At 50.7% G+C, this 6429-nt stretch overlaps 1 pseudogene; it reads right to left on the bottom strand.

Annotated features, from left to right (window-relative positions):
• Positions 1-779: 779 nt before the first annotated feature.
• LOC118605223 lies at positions 780-898 on the bottom strand (annotated as a pseudogene).
• Positions 899-6429: the final 5531 nt, after the last annotated feature.

The following is a 6429-nucleotide window of genomic DNA, read 5'->3' as shown; positions in this document are numbered from 1 at the left end:
TCCAGTCTCATTCCTGTCTTCCTGTCAGCTGACGATTGTCTTTCCTTTACGCCCAGCACAACAGCCTCCTTCTCCATGGTGCCTCGATCGACTCCTCTGGCCCCAGCGGCCTCCCTGCTCTGATACCAAGGACATGCCTCTCATTTGGCACTTCCCGTGTACTAACTTGTTAACTTTCCATCTTTGTGCGTTTATTCTGATAAACTCACAGGTGGGGACTGTATTTTGTATATTTTTTGTGCCCACATAATATTCTTTTTTGTGTCCTCCACAGGATGTGGTACGACACCAAGCTTGTGATGACATTCACTTATAGGATATAAAATCGACCAGACAATAGCGGTGGACCAGCAACGTGGGTCTCCATGTGTGAGCCTGTGCCCGGCCATTGAATGCACAGAGGTACTTGCGGGATGTACTATGCTTTTACAGTTAAGCATCTGGGCTTTCAAAAAGGCATACTGGGCTTGAAACTCTAGCTGGGCCATCAGGATGGTTTACTTAACCCCCCTAAACTTCAATTTCCTAATCTGTAAAATGCAAATAATAATGAATGGCTGTAAAGTGCCTGAGAGCACCTGATGGAAATCTTCCATACGCTCCTACTTATTAAATGCTTGAAAATGGTATAGGTGTGGTTATACTTGTTAAATATAAGTGACCGAATCACTTGCTGAATGCGCATTAAACAAGCAGACTAAGAATTTGCAGAAGAAAATTTGACATTTGACTTTGTTATCTCGCTTCTCTGCAGGGCATAATTTTTTTTTTTTTTTTAACACCTATGGCACCTGGTCTTCCGAGGTGGTCTCCCATCCAAGTACTAACCAGGCCCGACCCTGCTTAGCTTCTGAGATCAGATGAGATCGGGCGTGTCCAGGGTGGCGTGGCTGTAGATGAGACATAATTTTAAGTGGGAATGCTCTCCTGGTCCACATAGTGCCGCAACCCTTTCTTTGGGCTACAGATTTTAAACTAAAAGACATTCACTGAGTGTCCACCTATGTGCAGAATTCAGTTCTTTGGTGATGATCGGCAGGGACCCAGGAGCCATTTGCATTTCTCTATATTGGCAGTTCTGAGAGTGGAGTCCAAGGACCCCTGAGACTATTTCAAGGCGTCTACGCAGTCAGAGCTCTTTCTTCAACAACACCAAGATGGCTTCGCCATTTCCACTCATTCTCATGCGGACAGTGGTGCTGCCCAGAGGCTCCCCGAGCTGCGACAACGACAACGTCATCTCTCAGCTAACGGATGGAGGGTTTCCATAGTCCTGTTTGTTTGTTTGTTTGTTTTAATTTCTCAATTTCGATTGTCAAAGATAATTAAATGTGGATGGTATCTTTAAATATCAAAGGTACAATCCACATTTAAAACACACAAACAAACAAATCGCTTCAGCCCTCAATGATTTTTAAGAGTGAGAAGGAATCGTGAGAGCAAAAGTTTTAGGAACCCAAGTCTAGAAGCTTCTGGCACACTGATATGTCCCCTTGCCCACCTTCATCCGTGAACCACCTCCCAGTCTCCGTGACACTGCCAAAAAGCCCCGTGAGCGGTGGTGAGGATGCCCCGTTAACTTTCCAACACATTCTGCTGGGTCTGTTGAAGTCAGTCCTGCTGGCCTCCGGTTCACAATTAACGGTTGCGAAACACCAAGAGCAACATCTCCCCCGCCCCAGGCCCACAGATAGTGTCTCTCTCTCTTTCTCTCTCTCTCTCTCTCTCTCTCTCTCTCTCTCTCTCTCTCTCTCTCTCTCTCTCTCTCTCTCTCTCTCTCTCTCGGAAGAACCTTCTGCCTTCTAGGTTAAGAAAAACGTCAGGTCACAGGCTGCTGCCCAGAAGTCGGCCCCGCACACCGGCTCTTCTGTGCCCTGGCTCCCCGCTCGGTGTTTCGCCTGGAACGCCGTGCTTGGCTTCGAGAAATTCCCTTCCAGAGTTTGTGAAATAGCTTCGTTGAGAGGCTTACAATGGTTTTCTGTTTCCCAAGAGTATGCTATAGGGGTCATGGTTACAGACGTTAGGAAAGGCTGGGTGGGCCGGGCTAATTATATATGGATTATTGCCTCACATTTTCCTGTCCCGCAGACTCAATGCAGATGGTGAAACTGTGAGAGAGGCAGGGGCAGATTTGCCACCAAAGAGACAGGAAATCTCGGCAGGAGGCACATGAGCCCGAGGGGCGTGTCTCCCACTGGCCCTGGCATGGCTCCAGCAAATCCTTCCTTCTTTGGTTCAGGAGGGAGACAGGAGGGAGACAGCTTGCGCGCGCTCTGCCAAGGCTAACCCACTCTTGATTTCCCCAAACGAACGCGGGAACTTGCCAGCTTTAGGCTAAAGAGAGAAACCAGACACCTTTCGAGAAGAACAGCAAACGCACATTCCTCTTTAATTATACAGCTTCCTTAACTGTCTAATCACTTACAAACAGGTCCTTCCTAGAAGCATTCCTTCAGCAGATGACTATTCAGGAGATAAAATAGATCCTGGGAGTGTTTACAAAAGACATCTGCTTTCTTTGGCTAGTTGTTGCCATTAATCAAAATTTATGTGGAACGGCTCGTCTTTGGCAGAACAAGAATATAATCAAGATGACCCTGAAGGGCTGAAAAAGGTTAATGGACTGAAATAGCATGTATGAATTCCACAAACACGCAGAACCAGTCTCCAAGAGTCCTTGAAATACGGAAATTAGGTGCCTGCCTCAGAGGCGCACACACGGGGAGCGGGGTCCGCATACACGGGGTCCCTCACTCTAGCTGTGTCCTTTCCTGCCACCCCACCCATCAGCTCTCGCCTCCTGACTGGTCTCTCTCCCTGCCCGCGAGCTGCCGGCAAGTTGTTAGAAGGTTTAGAAGGCTCTAGAATCAGATTTCAAAGTACTTGCCAGTGAATTTCCCTCTCGGCTCTCCGACCCCACCCCCACCTGAGAGTCCTTCACTTGTTAACTCGGGGGGCCTCTCTTCCCTGCCGCTCAGGCCTGAGTCACTCACTTCACACCAGGAACAAAGTTTGCAAATACTTGGCTACCAGGAGTCGCTGGTCTCAGGGCCAGATGGAAGATTCAGATGCAGATTTGGAGAGCTAGTTTGTAGCTCCCAGAGCTGAGATAAATATGCCAAGAGCTGAGGAAGCAGGGGAAAGGGGAGGGTCTCCTGGGAGACAGCCGGGGGTGGACCGGGTGGAGACCAGCCCTCCCCTGCCTTTCCTCGAGGCTCAACAGCCTGCTGCCTGTGGTTTGCTGGTTTTAGTTAATTCACACCTGTGCCTCTGGACGCCCCATTCCTGTCTGAGGGCCCAGAACACTCTTGAGTCCCCTAGAACAAAGGACAGAGGTGCTTGGGGGTGGTGAGCACCCAAAGGGTGGGGGCTGGGCAGCATAAAGGGAAATCTCATCTTTGACCAAGGAGGGCTTAGATGGAACCAGTGTTTAACGCCCCCAGGTGGACTATACGAGCCTGTTACACAGGACAACTCTGCCATCAGAGTAGGAAACACACAAGCACCTCAGAGCCACTGCCCACCCCAAAGGCAGAGCTCGACCTGCAGGTGAGAGGAACAAAATTGAGAGTCATTAGCGGATTAGAGCTGGAGGCCCCTGGGAAGGGGTCCGGCCCCCTATCTTTTGGGCTGACTTCCGGAGTGGGACAGTACAGGAAGCGTGATTGAAATCCCAGGCAGACTGAAGAGTGCCTGCTCTCAGGGTGGAGCCCCCGAAGCTGCAAACCCCGCGCCCCCGGGGGCGCGCTTGCTGGGCGCGCAGAGATGCTGGGGTGCGATGCCCCGCAGGTGAGCTGGAGGGACGCTTCACAGCGGGCGGGGCAGCGAGGAAATGGCCCCAACAGCTAGAGGTCCAGGGGCCCCGGAGGGGCTTTCCTGGTTGGGGCGAAGACCACCAAAGTCGTCCCAACGTGGGTGGCCTTGTAGAAAGATGTAGTTCCCCGGAGGCCAGTGAGAACGAGACTGGCCAAGGACCACAAGGCGCCTCCCCCCACAGCCCGGCAGTGTGGGAGCCTCCCGTGAACCCAGACACCGCCTGGGGAGAAAGGAGGGTGGGGAGAGGTTGGAGCGAAACCCCAGTTAGCTGAGCAGTTTCCTGAGAGAGCCTGGAAACTGGGAACGACCGAATGTGGCAAGATGAGTTCTCCTCCAACAGCAAAACCGAAAAGTTGCCAGCTCGGTTGAGTGCGATGTTAGAGAAGTCACATTTCTGCACACCCAAGTCAGCGGGCGGAGAAACGTGTGCCCTTTTGGGGAGGTCATGGCCATCTCCTGCTAAAACGGGGTAATCGTGTCCCATAGCACTTGCCAATGAATCCAGACTCTGGCCTTTGGACCAAGAACCCTGTTCTCCCTGCGCCAGCTCCACCCCCTCCTCCCTCGCTCTGGGGCTGTCCCACTGGTCTCCTTTGTGAACGGCACACTGGCCGAGTTCCTTCCTGACTCCACGCTTACGTGGCCACAGTGTCTTCTGCCAGGAGCATTCTTTCCCCCTCAGCAGAGGAAACTGGCGGCCTCTCAAGTTCGGCAAGGCCAGCTGCAGCCCAGCGCAGTGGTGGCTGTCCCGGTGCTGTATTCTCTACCTCAGCACCCTTTTCTTTTGTGTTCCGTGGCGTTTCCCACCCTAGAGCCACTACTTCGTGCACGACACGGCGACGTTGCTCGCATGACCACCGGGTCGCGGTAACTCTTGAGTGGAAAAGAAAGGAATCTGAGCGTTTATTCTGTGAGACCTCACGATCGGCACACGTACGCTTTTTGGAAATGTTTAAAAATAACACGATATGTATGTGAAACTCCCGAGGACTACTGGGACACGCTGCTGTAAATGTTAGTTCCCCTAAAAGACCAGGCTCCTTCTTACGACTCAATGATGAGAAGGCAAATGACCCCATTAAAAATGGGCAAAGGACCTGATCAGACATTGCTCAAGGAAGGCATAGGGATGGCCACTGGCCACATGAAAAGATGCTCGAGATTAGTAATCGTTAGGGAAACGCGAGCCAGAACCGCTGGAAGTCGGCACTTCGAACCCACGAGAGGGGCTGAAGTCAAGCAGAGAGGTGACAGTGAGTGTCGATGAGGATGAGGAGAAACGAGAACCCTCACGCGCTGCCCGGCGGGGCCACGACATGCCATAGCCACTGTGGAAAACAGTCTGGCAGTTTCTCCCGTGATTACCTTGTGAATCCGCAAGTTCCCTCGGAGGTGTATATGCCCAAGAGACACGAAAACAGGTGTTCGCGCAAAGACTCGTGTCGATAGCAGCATTGCTCACGAGAGCCGAAGAGTAGAAACAACCGAAATGTCCGTCGACTGACAAATGGCTTCGTAAAAGGTGGCATGTCCATGCGACGGAATAGTCTTCAGCCAGAAAAGTGAGCGAAGTCCCGATACGTGCTACAGTACGGCTGAAACTTGAATGCATCACGCTGAGTAAAAGGAGCCAGACGCGAAAGACTAAATATGGTACGATCCCATTTATGTGAAATGTCCAGAAAAGGGAACTCCACAGAGAAAATAGATTAATGGTTGCTTCAGGGAGGGGGAGGAGAATGGCGGGTTCGGAGGGTTGGTAGCCAAAGGGTATGGGGTTTCTTTCGGAGGTGACGGAAGTGTTCTAAAATTGACTGTGGTCACCAGCACCCCTGGTGTAGGGGTATCATGCGAGACCCCCACAAAATTGACTGTGGTTATGGTTGTAGGTATCTGTGAATATGCTAAAACGTGGTCCACTTTAAATAGGAACATTGTAGGTGTATTAATTATAACTCAGAAACTCATTTAAATAACGATCATAAGAAAGGCCAGGCATGGACAGAAAGGAGGGCGTGCCTGTTCTGGATAAAGCAAGGCACCCTCATGTCGTACCAGTGGAAGTCATAGCCCCTTTAAGCCAGGAACACGCTCACCATCATGTCCCCTAGGTGACTCATGCGATGCTGTGCACATAAACAGAATTCGATGAAGTAATGGGTAAATAAATGAACAATGAGTATTTTCTATTTATCCTGAACGCAGAGCGAGAAAAGAGGCCTGAATGCCAGCGAGAAGCTTTTAGATGAGGTGTTGACAAAAGGGACTAACATGCAGGGTTGGGCCACATAGTAGAATAATCTCTCGTGGCCTATTTATCATGAAGCTGAAAATCAAGTCAATCCAGTGAACATCTCTCCAGCAAGAATCGAGTCATTTGCTACCGCCAGCCCTCTACCTTCCCTCATTTCTGGGAAATGTGGAAAGTAAAAAGCATCGAAGAATCCACAGCCTGCTTAGTTAGAGAGACGAGAACGACACCCCTTGAGCGATCGGACAAACACTCAGCCCGTTATCATCATTCTTAACATCGTGGGATGACGGCATCTTTCTCTTGTTCGCTCGAATAATCTTCCTCTCCTGTCTCTACTCTTCCCCACCCTCAATAATTGT

Source organism: Rousettus aegyptiacus, unplaced genomic scaffold (genome assembly GCF_014176215.1).
Source record: "Rousettus aegyptiacus isolate mRouAeg1 unplaced genomic scaffold, mRouAeg1.p scaffold_m13_p_1, whole genome shotgun sequence".
NCBI lineage: Eukaryota > Metazoa > Chordata > Mammalia > Chiroptera > Pteropodidae > Rousettus > Rousettus aegyptiacus.
The sequence above is the reverse complement of the archived record's forward strand: the minus strand, read 5'-3'. Positions and strand labels throughout refer to the sequence as shown.